Raw genomic sequence first — 13793 nt, forward strand, 5'->3', positions numbered from 1 at the left:
AGCAAGAGCAAATAGACATCAGGATATGGATCGCTGCATAAACAGAAAAAGCTGTTGCATAATCAAAATATCAGATAAATCATAAACAAATGAACGCAAAACATATGTAAACCATGAACACATCTAATAAAGGGAGGAAAAATAGCAAAAGACCAAAACATCTCACTTTAGAAACAGGTCCACATCCCACCTGTGATTAAAGTGTTACTAAACCCACAACAGTAAAATCAGTCTGTATATGCAGTATGGCATGCTTGTTATACTACTGTGGAACCTAAGGGGTTAATCCTCTGCATTGTGATTAAGGCCTGATGGCCGAAACACGTTGGTTTTTTTTTTTACATGACTCTACCACACAAACTTCAATAAAGAGCATTTGATTATAACAGTCGTTCTGGGGCGCCAGCTTTCCTTATGGATTGCATTTCCAAAAGTGGAACTAAACTGTATTCTATATTCTGATTCTGGTGGGGCTCTCAGAAAGATTACTGTAAAGAGAAAAATATCATCTTAACTCCTTGCATTAGCATTAAATATTTTTTACCCTTATGCTGCTAACAGTAAACAGATAGGATGACATAATTTATTTACTTGTCCTAAACTTTTTTTGTACATTTCTTTAGTTGCTTCCGGATTTTGGACCTAGGCCAAAATGATGTCACACATCCCAGAATTAAGAAGCCACTATGCACTCTGCACTTTTACTGAATATACCCACAAGTGTTTATTTCAGTATTCTTCAATTCAAATCATAAAATATAAAAACCTAATCTTGAATCTGCTTCTTCGTTTACATAAGCCTCAGGTCTACATGCAAGTAAAATCTGTGTTTTACGGGAAAGAGTATTATATTACTAACCCATGCAAGTCAATATTTAACCCACAATTTTCAGTGTTAGCTACTGATAATTGTTTTCTATGAACTAGAATGGAAAAACAATAATGATTGCTTGTTAGGCATTCTTATGGTTAGGCCTGATGGCAGATTTAAAGTGATGCCAACTGTAAATTTTGTTAACTGTGCCTAAAAGCAAAACTTTTTTTTTTTTTTAGGATAGAGTAGAGATGGATTAAACATATGTTATGTTTTTAATGCTGTCTTTGCCTCCGTTAGATAGATTCAATATCTATTTGTCCTGTTTATCTTTATCACTGATAATGAAAGAAAATCTCAAAATTTTGGTTTGTCCCCAGAACCATAATAGAGGGGAAATCTTCCAATGGTGACACTAGTTTTGGTGACCCTGTTACCAAACAGGGATTCCAGCACTTTGGATGGATTTCCCCTAATTTCCTGTTTTGTCTAGGAGACAGAAAGTGAAGTAAAATCTCCCCAATGGGACACAGATGATAAAAAATACCTGACAGGAGTTATAACCCTTCATTACTCTATCCAAAATGAAAAAAAAAAACTTTTTGCCTTTAGTTTACCATCTTTTTCTTGCAGCAGGATGCAAAAAAAAACTGTACAAATCAGTTTATGTTTTTACTGCTATCAAACCTAATCTGGGGTAAAAGGCACTACTTAACTTGTCAAGACTGATCATTAGTACAGATGTTTTACTAATGATGCAATAATACGCACTAAATAGGATTGTACTGGCTGGAGATGGTGCTTGGGTTACACTTTGTGATAACTGTCAATTTTGTGTGTAGAAGCTATACTACATAGTCAGAGAGACAGACAGCTACACAAAGAATAAATCCCAAGATAGTGCATTGTATCCCCTTTGATATTGAGTGCTGCCACATATGACAATAAGGGTCCTGTAGCTTCTCGGTTATTAAACCAAGGCATTATGCCAGGTCTGAGTTTAACATCGTGGTGATATACTTGGAAATAAAATTCATTTAGACATGGGTATTGATGGTCCATGAGGATATTTCGTGGCCCATTGCCAGTACATTGCCAGTCAGGGGTGCTCAAAATTTGACCCATAGAGCCCCTTGCTGTGGCCCAAGACCTCATGCTCTGGGATGGCCAGGTCGGCAAGCCCATGTTGCAGGATGCCGACCTGCCATCCCAGAGTATCAGAGTGCATGGAGCCGGCAGTGGAGGAAGCAAGTGGCCACAGAGGGAGTAGGAGCCGACTCCTGTCCAAGGTGGAGTGATGCCAAGTGTACTTTGCCTGGGACCTTTCAAGCAGCCTAACGATGCCAGCAGAAGGTCAGTGTATTAAATATCACATAGTTTTGCAATGGGCATATTAGCAATTTTAAAAAAAGGGTTATTAGGCTGCTTTCACACTGATTCACACTGCACTTCACCTGCAGCTTTCCTGGGGGCATATCTGCACTGAGCCATAGACTTCTAATATATTCTGCGGGTTTGGTGCAGGAGTTTTGGTGTGCTTTCAGAAAGTGCACCACACCTTCAAGATATAATAGAAATCTATGGCAAAGCACAGCGAACCCACAGGAAAGTCACATAGTGCGGTTAAACCGCAGAACATCAGTGTAAAATCAGCCCTAAAGGGAAATCAGGACAGTAAGGGTTAATTTACATATGCAGTTTTGGGGCAGAAAAAAAACCATAGTTGAGACTTATTTTTTACCACGCACCCGCAAACACTGGTTTAGCATCAGGGGTCACAATGGCAATCCAGCCCCATGCTCCAGGTGGCCCGTGCAGCCTCCCTTTCCTGTTCTGTTTTACATTTGGACAAGAGGGGCAGCATCTACAGAAACCAATCTTCTCAATTTTCCTCTTGCAACTGCTGAAATCCAGATTCTCCTCCTCTCCCTCCCACCAGCACTCAGCAGCTGCAGGAAGAAATAACTTATTATGCTATTCAAAATAAAAATTCTAAATTCTGAACCATTTCATTTCATTGTGGCCTGCGACCAGTTACCAAATAACGTAAGTGGCCCTCGCTTTTCAAAAGGTTGAGCATCCCTGCTTTAGGTGATTTACCAAACAAGAGAGGTACATCTGCTCTTATAACCCCCACAGATCGCAGTGCAATGCACTATGTGCTTGGATATTGGTCATTGCACCACTCAACTGCTTTGTGATGGTCATTGTTGTATTGTGGACTGGCAGTTAGTTGTCTTACAAGCTGACATCTTTTATATTAATTTACCAAGGGAGACCTCCCAGACAATGGTCTTTTTGATGACACATCTTGTGTTCTGGTCTTTGCGTTCATTTTGAAATCATGGTAAGATAACACTAATTTTCACCCTTTGAGCACTTTGTGAATCTGCCCTTAAATGGAAGTTAAATTTATCAGATGATCAAAAGTATGTAGTGCTCTCCTAGACAGACTGCTAGCAAAATTTAGTTTTTGGCTTCATTGTAATCAGTGGAATGATCGTTGATTTTTGTCTGCTTATGATTTCTAGACTGAAATTTTGATTATTCCCCCTGCCTCTGGAAGACGTTTTCAGAGCATAGGGAGGGAGATTCAATTATTCAGTTGAATATTTATCATTCATTGGAAGGGGGCATGCAGGAGGTGATAAATGTGCAGAAGCTCTGAGCAGACAGTTTTCACTTTGTTAGGGAGAGTTCCCATACTCCTGGAGCTCCTGCCTGTAGGAGAAGTATCACTAAGACTAGAGACCACCATTTGGGTCTCAGAATTTGCTGTATTAGGGCCTGAGGAGGACAGCTGAAAAAGGGATACCTGCTGAAGGACACAGTTTCAGAGTTTACGTCTAGCGGAAGACTTTGCCATTTCCCTTAATAAGGATCTGCCTGTAGACATTGGGTGGCAGACAGGTCTAGGAATACTGTGAGTAAAGACCTTTTAGAAGCTGGTAGTTGGCACAGAGACGGAAAGAGAACCAGTTACTAACACTTCCCTATGGTCTGCAGCTGTGGGGCCTTAGATGCACCTATACCCCTTGCTACCTCCAGATAAGCTGTTTTTGGGAGATTAGGCTCATTCTTTTGTTGCTGATCATTTTTGGAGTACCCCATGACCCTAAAACCTTTCCTTCTGGTAATTTCTATTGCAATAAATCCTAAAAAGATATCCCCTAAATAGAATTTTAATTGTCGGTGTGCTGGTGGCCTATGTACTATTTGGGAGAACCTGTCTGTTTCCATCAGCTCCTTTGGGGATGAGTGCTACAGGTACTTTACACTGCACAGCTGCCCAGGACTGCAGAGTTCTCATATTCAGTGTTCACATCCTGCTTCCAATTTGGTGCATGACTTGGTAGATACCATAAAGACTAGCAGCTGTTTATGTATTTATCTCAGTTTATTTGTATGGTCATTTATCTCCATGATGTCCACTGGCACAGGCTCTAAATTACAAAAGCAGGCCAGGAGTATTAATGATCCAAACATTGTGCCAACCATGAGTAGTAAAGCATTTCTTCTGGTTGTCTGATGTATTTATTATATTTAGAAAGCCACTGCACCAGACAGCAATAAATGAATAAGGTACATGAAAAAGTGCAGTTATTCTTTATGTTCAGGTATCTGTTCACTTCCAAATGTATTTAGCTAATTTACTGAAATGCTCCAACACTGGGGTATGATATACTCTTTAATACTAGTACAGACACCTGGCTCTACACTGGAGTGAAGTGTGGGGCAAGATGAATAATGGACAGATAATAAATATCAACTTATCACATTGTCTATATAGCACTTCATGCCTGGGGGGTCAGATACATCAGAAGACTGATGCATATATGGCAAAGGTTTTCTTTTGTGACTTTTTTCCATATCAGTTTTCCATGTTGAACAGCGTGGCATACAATTTTCATCTCACACAATGTCAAGAAACAAGATATAGATAATATATAACTTTATTGTACTTTGTTTAACTAGTTTTAGGAAACTGGCACATACAGTTAAAGTAGATTTAAAAGCAAACCTTTTTTTTCTTATATGGAATGTGGAAGTGTTGAATTCCCTGCCAGATTTTATTGCTGTGGGTGTCCTAGTGTGGAAATTCACTCCATTTGCCCTGGTGGCCTCAGAGAAACAGGAAATGTACAATTTTACTGTTGAACTGAATTGAATGAGGCAAGGGTTTCGATGAAGAGATTATAGTTGCATCTCAATCAGAAAGTAAATGGTAAACAACAAAAAACAATTTACATGGTTTCAACCATTCCTTTCTCTTTGTATGTTAGCTGGGCTGCTTGAAACATGGCAATTTTCCCAGTAGGTTGTATCCCACCTGTTAAAGCACTTTTTATAGAACAAAAATGTATATGTACCAGTACATTATTCTTAGTTATACCAAACTGGTAGTGCCCAAGTTGGTATGATCTCAGCTCATACCAAGAATATTGTTCACCTAAAGCTTTGCCCAGTGCACTGGGTAAAACAGAAAAGAATGCTTTGTTGGGATCAATGGAAGCAATTTCTTTTCAGAGAGATACTGCTGAACAACAACCTAAGTATTACAGGGTACATTCCACAGAGGCTACATATCTGTTTATATCAGCAACAGATCTTTAATACTGAACATGGTGATTGGCACTCATAATATATAAATTCACTTAGAAGGATGCCATAAGCTCATAACAACATGTAGAAGTCAACCCATATTTATGGCAGTACCAAGAATGAGTGCATTTTGCATGATGAAATCACAGGCCAGTGTATTTTATTTATTTATTACAGGTACTTATTAAACTTAACAACATCAAGGATAAGCTGACTTTAGCATAAGAATGGGAGGCAGCTCTTTAGACATCTGCTCTCATTAGATTTTGTGTCAGCTAGTACTGATCCACATATTGCACACAATCAGAGGACGCCTTGGCCTGGAGTGATTTTGCTCCCTGAGAAAGTACCAGTATTTTATGTTGGGCTGGTGACCCTGAGTAAAGATACTTCACTATTCAGAAATTGATCAGTGCTATAGCCGCTGGAAATAATCACATACTATAAATCTGACAAGCTGGCTGAACCCATGTTGATCGATGGATCAACTTTGGTACAATCAGCTTGCCCATAAATGTATCAAATCTTGGCTGGTCCCTCTTGAACTGGCTGAGATTCAAACCATCTATGGCCAGCTTTAATGACTTTATATGATGCCACTGTATAATTTGGCTCTCAGGATTGTCTGTTCACTATCTTCTATTATTTTTCTAACATATGTACTTCTACATGTATTAGAAAAAGTATTGCTTGCTTGTTGTTGGTCAACATGGGAAGTACTTTAAGGACCAAGCCACAACAAAGATGTAACCTGGATCCTGGAGCCCTCCCTTAGGGGAAAGCTCAGGACTGCTGGGACTACTTGCATCCCCTTTGCAGGGAATGCAGAAATCTAAACATTTTAAAAGGTATGGGCTCCTTGACTCTCTGCTTACTAATGCTCTATTATTTGCAACCTGAAAGGAATTTACCATCACATCTGGGATTGCTGATGTATTTAAATATCAAAATCAATTGGTTTAGTAAGCAGTTAAAAGGCTTCCCATTGTTTGGCCTCTCCCTTCTCCTAATCTCAAGATGAAGATGCCCTCTGGAAACAAACTGGTGCTGAGTGAGGCAGATGTTGGGGTCAATTGCCATAAGGCTTAAAGAAGTTATGGAATGGACTACTGGTGGAGTCAGTTCAAGCCAGGGGCCTCCCAGTAGTGTTCACTTATTGGTCAGTCCCAAGGGTTACCCAGTGGATGATCCTGTGTCCACAGTAGCTAGTGAGTCCTAGGAGGAACAACTTATGCTTTGGTGGGAAAAAGTTGAAGATAATCAGTGCTCCCCCACCATATAGTTAGTGCGCATGGAGGACATGCAACTCAGTAGGCCACCATACAGTATAACAGAGTCACTGATAAATACACCCATTTTCCCAATGACCACTTTATGTTATCACTTCCATTAGAGCTAAATAGACTATACTTCTTGCCATTATCAGAGGCTTTTTAGAATTTTAACTTTGCAACAGATTCCCTACAAACATCTAGGTACAACTTTAGATCTTTGGTTGGAACAATATTAAAACCAAAGATTGATATGGGTTTTTTTTTCCCACACAGATCTGAGCTAAGTATGACACTGAAATACAGCTCTCACTTCCTGAAACAAAGTGCAACTATCTCTTCGTGAAAGAATTGGCTTTGGGCAGAAATGAAGTTTTCTCACTACAGTTTCTGTGCTCTTATCACAGGGAAGGCCCCAGGTTAGTAAATGTTTAACAGTAAACTCTGATTGGTCAAGGAAGCTAGATGATGAAAAATTACAGAGGGGGAATTCGATCATTGATTTATAATGTGTAAACTAGTGTTATCTGTTCCTGGCTGCAGATTTCTTCCCCAGAGCCCTGAGAATTTCCATAATCCAGGGGTGTTCATTTATGCAAATTTCTACCCAATATGGAAAGTTGCACTCAGGCACACCCCCTTCCTTGTCACCCTATTGGTCTGAGGCTGCACTGATTGAAAATCTGGTCCATCCGCCTACACTGGTCCATCTCCCAAGTTCCACCCCACCATCTCCAATACATACGTTAGGGGCAGGGGCGGACTGACCATTTGGAAACTCGGTCACTGCCCGAGGGCCCGGGGTCAGTAGGGGGCCCCATGAGATGCCCCTGCTCCCTGCTCCTTTTTTTATAGGCTTTTTTGAGTTTGGGCAAGGACACAGGGGCCCCATGATCCCCTATTGCCCGGGGGCCCCATGAGTTGTCAGTCCGCCCCTGCTTAGGGGTTTTCAGCATGATTAGCAACATGACACACATCTTGTGGTTCTTTCCTTACATTATTACTTAGTCCAATGCCTTTCCTCTTATGGAAATTTTATGCAATACGCAGACTAAGGCTGGCCATACATTATACAATTTTCTTGAGAATTTTGCTTTAGATTGACCAAAATCCATATAATATGAGGTCAAACCTAAACAACACTTTCAATTGTATCAAATTAGGCAGGCCCTTGCACTACATAGTTAAAGGTAAATCTAAAAAATTGGGCAGAAATTGGGACAGAAAATTGTATAGTGTATGGCCAGCCTAAAACGTGAGCACTCAGAATATGGTGCAGCTGTGCATGGTAGCCAATCTGCTTCTATCTTCAGTTTGTTCAGTTAAGCTTTGCCAATAAAACCTGGAAGACGACTGGTTCCTGTGCAGAGATGCACCATATTTTGAATGCTCCAATGTTAATAAATCCCACCAAATGCCAGTGGTACATTACTGAGCTGCACCCTGTTCCCAAACGTGGCTCATTGTGTGCTGTATTTTATTTAAAATAATAAATACTTATGAACCAGAAAAAAGGCATTTGTAACCACTTCAAGTCTGGACACTTTCATCCCCGTCCAGTCCAGGACAATTTTCAGCCTTCAGCGTTGTCACACTTTGAATGACAATTGTGTGGTCATGCAACACTGTACCCAAATAAAATTTTTATAATTTTTTTTTTCTAGACAGATAGAACTTTCTTTTGGTGCTGTTTATTCAACACTGGTATTTTTATTTATTTGCTATATAAATGAAAAAATACCAAAAAGTCTAAAAAAAAAGTTTTTTTCTTACAAAATGTTGCAATTAAATAATTATTGTACATAAATCTTTGCCAAAATTTATTCTGCTATCTTTTTGGTAAAAAAAAAATAATAACCCAAATCAGTAGATAGAAAAATAATGATACTTTTTACATTTTTTTTTTTACTTTTTTTTTTAAATATGATTCATTTATGTGGGGGTTTTTTGTACATACAGTCACCCTAGCAGTACAGAGTCACCATAGTGACATTGTACTACTTGTGGGAGGTGATGAAGATTTTTTTTTTTTTTTTTTTACACCGATTGCTTTTACACCCATAAAGGCTGTAAAATCAATAATTTCTCCTCCCTGATTGCATTCCTGCAACCACTGAGAAATCAGTATATAGAAAAATAATGATACTTTTTAAATTTTTTTATTTACATTTATTTTTAAATATTATTCATTTATGTGGGGTTTTTTGTACATACAGTCACCCTGGCAGTACAGAGTCACCCTAGTGACACTGTACTACTTGTGCGGGGTGATGAAGATTTTTTTTTTTTTTTCTTTTACACTGATTGCTTTTACACCCATAAAGGCTGTAAAAGCAATCATTTCTCCTCTCTGACTGCATTCCTGCAACCACTGAGAAATACTGTGAGAGCTGTAGTTGGTCACAGATTATCACATGGTACAAGGCTGCTATGAATGGCCTTGTACCATGTGACCTTTGTGATCATTCACAGAGTTCACAAGTAGTAAACCGTGATGTCAAGAAGCGACTTGTTTACTACTGTTCGTCTGATTGGCCAATCAGTGATCACATGAATCGGGACCTCACACAGTGGCCCCGAACAGAAATCGGTGTTCCCCTATGTCCGGTTGACACAGCGGGCACAGATCGCGGCGCTGCGTGTTCAGGCAGTGGATGTGGAGGGGGGGGTCGGCAATGCTCCCTTCCGGACGTTTCTTGGCATGGGCTGGAGGTTAAAATGATGCTACATTACCAGATTTAGTGTGATTTTTAAATCCAGCAGCCTAAACAGAAAATAGCTCAAAGTGTCATTTTGAGATCAAGTTTTACAATCTGTCCCTGTTTCTATTTGCATAGGTCTACCCGAGAGTAAACGGAGAAATCTGGTCCCTTAAACAAGCAACGATGAAGGGTTTCCTATCTATGTTCTAATGTTGAATCTGAACCGAGACAATACTACTTAAAGAGTTAATGTTTCCTGGCCTTCTGCTAAAATAAAGGTTAAAGACTGCTTCTTCTTTACCGCTTCGGTAAACCTGCTCGACAGGTAGACGCTCACATTTCCCAAAGGGTGGGGCTCAAATTGCCTGCAAGGGAACGCTTAGCTGTATCAGCTCAAACAGAAGACTTTTTCCACCTGTGTATTTGAATGATGACATCAACACTCTGTACATGGGGGAAGGGCATGGATTCTCTAAGGCTGGACTGATCACATTACTACTGCATTGCAGCCCTGACCCTGTTTATTCTTTGCTCCTTATACAACATTTGCCTTTCTTGCCACGTTGAACCCCCAATATCTGACAGTCTATAAAATTATTATTGATTTCACCCTGTTACATGGCCAAAGTCAGGCATTAAGACTTGCACACCACTGATACATTATCCTGGATGTAAAAGTGTAAAATACTAGTATGATAAAGAAAAAAGGAAAACGCATTATGCTTTTAAATTAGCTGCTCACACGCCACAAATGATATTTTAAAGAACATCAAAATAGTACATAACACACAGAATGTTCACAGTTAGTTACAGGACAGTTCTTTTTATTGCAGCAAACAAGACCATTGCTGTAAATGTTACAGCTTGGTGACCATGCATGGAGGCAGTAGTGCGTCATCTGGCCCTAAAACTGGTCAGCAAGGGCCATTTCCACAGCTGCCATTCTCTTCATCGGTGCTGTAAACCCCACCAAAGACATAGCTCAAGGGAAGTGCAAACTAAAGGTAGATAGATCACCAATAATGGAGTATTTATATAAATAATCAGAAAGACAAGCAGATATAGTGCATACAATTTAGGCTACAAGAATTTGTGATATCTTCCTATGGTTAGTGGTTCTAGTGCACGGGTGTCAAACTGGAGGCTCTCCAGCTGTTGCCAAACTACAAGTCCCATGAGGCATTGCAAGATTGACAGTTACAAGCATGCCTCCCAAAGGAAAAAGCATGATGGGACTTGTAGTTTTGCAACAGCTGGAGGGCCGCCAGTTTGACACCCCTGTTCTAGTGTATTTTATACTAAGTTTCTGCACTTATGAATTGTGGCCTGCCACTTCTACCTCTTAGCTAGCGCTCTCATGAACCATAATGAATTGTGGCCTGCCACTTCTACCTCTTAGCTAGCGCTCCCATGAACCATAATGAATTGTGGCCTGCCACTTCTACCTCTTAGCTAGCGCTCCCATGAACCATAATGAATTGTGGCCTGCCACTTCTACCTCTTAGCTAGCGCTCTCATGAACCATAATGAATTGTGGCCTGCCACTTCTACCTCTTAGCTAGCGCTCCCATGAACCATAATGAATTGTGGCCTGCCACTTCTACCTCTTAGCTAGCGCACTCAAGAACCATAATGAGTTGTGGCCTGCCACTTCTACCTCTTAGCTAGCGCTCTCATGAACCATAATGAGTTGTGGCCTGCCACTTCTACCTCTTAGCTAGCGCTCCCATGAACCATAATGAGTTGTGGCCTGCCACTTCTACCTCTTAGCTAGCGCTCCCATGAACCATAATGAGTTGTGGCCTCCCACTTCTACCTCTTAGCTAGCGCTCCCATGAACCATAATGAGTTGTGGCCTGCCTGATTATTAAGGCATAATATGAGAGCAAAACATATGTAAAAAAATAACTTTATTTTACAAATCCATAAACAAAATTCCTAAAAATACAATAGTCACACCCAGGGATATCTACTCCCACAAGGAGGAATATTGCCCTGGTGTTACTCTATAGCACAATAAATTCTGTGTCACCGTATAAGATATAGTCAATGTTCGTATCATCACAATATTGCTGTTGGATTGTGAACGGTCAAAGCATTTAGCTTATGTGTAAGGACCGTATTAGTAGAGGGAAACAACACGAGTATAACTAAGCAGAAAAATAGACACCATTACATTCACATACTGTGATATATGAGGGGAATTAAAGCAAGAGAAGGGGCTGGTTCACATATACTGTGCCACACCTAAACACAATGTACAAATAATTACAAGGATAGTGAGGATATCCTGGGCATATGTAAAAGGAATAAGTGACCAAAGTAGCAACACCCCAAAAAATTGTACCCACTTACAAAGAGACCAGATGCTTAGAAATCAACATATAGTGAGGAACAGAAGTATTTGAACACCCTGTGATTTTGCAAGTTCTCCCACTTAGAATTCATGGAGGGGTCTGAAATTCACATTGTAGGTGCATTCCCACTCAGAGACAGAATTAAAAAAAAAAAAATTCAGGAAATCACATTGTATGATTTTTAAAGAATGTATTTGTCTTGCACTGCTGAACATAAGTATTTGAACACCTGAGAAAATCAGTGTTAATATTTGGTACAGAAGCCTTTGTTTGCAATTACAGAGGTCAAACGTTTCCTGTAGTTCTTGACCAGGTTTGCACACACTGCAACAGGGATTTTGGCCCACTCCTCCACACAGATCTCCTCTAGATCTGTCAGGTTTCGGGGCTGTCGCTGAGCAACACAGAGTTTCAGCTCCCTCCAAAGATGTTCTATTGGATTTAGGTCTGGAGACTGGCTAGGCCACTCCAGAACCTTGATATGCTTCTTATGGAGCCACTCCTTGGTTATCCTGGCTGTGTGCTTCGGGTCATTGTCATGTTGGAAGACCCAGCCATGACCCATCTTCAATGCTCTGACTGAGGGAAGGAGGTTGTTGCTCAAAATCTCACAATAAATGGCCCCATTCATCCTCTCCTTAATACAGTGCAGTCGTCCTGTCCCCTTTGCTGAAAATCACCCCCAAAGCATGATGTTACCATCTCCATGCTTCACAGTAGGGATGGTGTTCTTGGGATGCAACTCATCCTTCTTTTTCCTCCAAACACGAGTGAAGTTTAGACCAAAAAGTTCTACTTTGGTCTCATCTGGCCACATGACTTTCTCTCATGCCTCCTCTGGATCATCCAGATGGTCATTGGCAAACTTCAGACGGGCCTGGACATGTGATGACTTGAGCAGGGGAACCTTCCATGCAATGCATGATTTGAAACCATGATGACACAGTGTTCTACCGACAGTGACCTTTGAAACTGTGGTTCCAGCTCTCTTCATATCATTGACCAGCTCCTCCCTTGTAGTTCTGGGCTGATGCCTCACCTTTCTTATCATCAGTGATACCCCACAAGGTGAGATCTTGCATGGAGCCCCAGTCCGAGGGAGACTGACAGTCATCTTTAGCCTCTTCCATTTTCTAACAATTGCTCCAACAGTTGATCTATTTTCACCAATCTGCTTGGCAATTGCCCCGTAGCCCTTTCCAGGCTTGTGGAGGTCCACAATTTTGTCTCTGGTGTCTTTTGACAGCTCTATGGTCTTGCCCATGGTAGTAGTTGGCATCTGACTGACTGTGGGGTGGACAGGTGTCTTTAAAGAGCTCAGACAGGTGCTACTAAGTTAGATTAATGAGTGGAGTAGAGGTGGACTTTTTAAAGGCACAGTAACAGGTCTTTGAGAGCCAGAATTCTTGCTGTTTCTTAGGTGTTCAAATACTTATGTTCAGCAGTGCAAAACAAATACATTCTTTAAAAATCATACAATGTGATTTCCTGAATTTTTTTTAAATTCTGTCTCTCAGAGTGGGAATGCACCTACAATGTGAATTTCAGACCCCTCCATGATTTCTAAGTGGGAGAACTTGCAAAATCGCAGGGTGTTCAAATACTTCTGTTCCTCACTGTATATCAATTATAATATGTCCCAAAGATCCTCTCATAGAATAATACACTTCAAAAATGATGTACTTACACACATGAACTATAGTGTGCTAGTGACTACTCCCCAATTAGGTTTTGCTTATAGTATTCCGATTGATAACAAGGATATCTCCAATAATTGGAAAGATGTTAAAAAATATGCTATCCTTCAGTCAGGACCACGTCTAAGAATAACAACACATATAGAGAAATCAGCATTCCAAGCCAAAGCAGCAAACAACAGTATATTTGGAGACCCAGAGACATCAAAACACCTCACCTGCTATATGAAAAAAGCCAAGGTAGAGAGTGCAGATTCCCCTACTATGCCATGTATTCTGTCAGTATACCTATAAGATAACCCATACAGAGCTCCATAGCATAAATAGTCCAATCATGCTTCTAACAAAAT

The 13793-nt window shown here is 40.4% G+C and overlaps 1 long non-coding RNA gene across 1 annotated transcript in view; it reads left to right on the forward strand.

The window, feature by feature from the left end:
- LOC149439108 (uncharacterized) overlaps positions 1–11832 on the forward strand; it is a 112069-nt gene extending 100237 nt beyond the window's left edge. Inside the window, exons 2-3 of the long non-coding RNA XR_016307856.1 lie at positions 6964–7106; positions 9525–11832. This is a non-coding gene — a long non-coding RNA (uncharacterized LOC149439108). The remainder of the gene's footprint in view (positions 1–6963; positions 7107–9524) is intronic.
- The last annotated feature ends 1961 nt before the right edge of the window (positions 11833–13793 follow it).

The sequence above is a fragment of the Staurois parvus genome, unplaced genomic scaffold (assembly GCF_062004578.1).
Source record: "Staurois parvus isolate SC_StPar_1 unplaced genomic scaffold, SC_StPar_1.0 ptg001158l, whole genome shotgun sequence".
Taxonomy (NCBI): Eukaryota; Metazoa; Chordata; class Amphibia; order Anura; family Ranidae; genus Staurois; species Staurois parvus.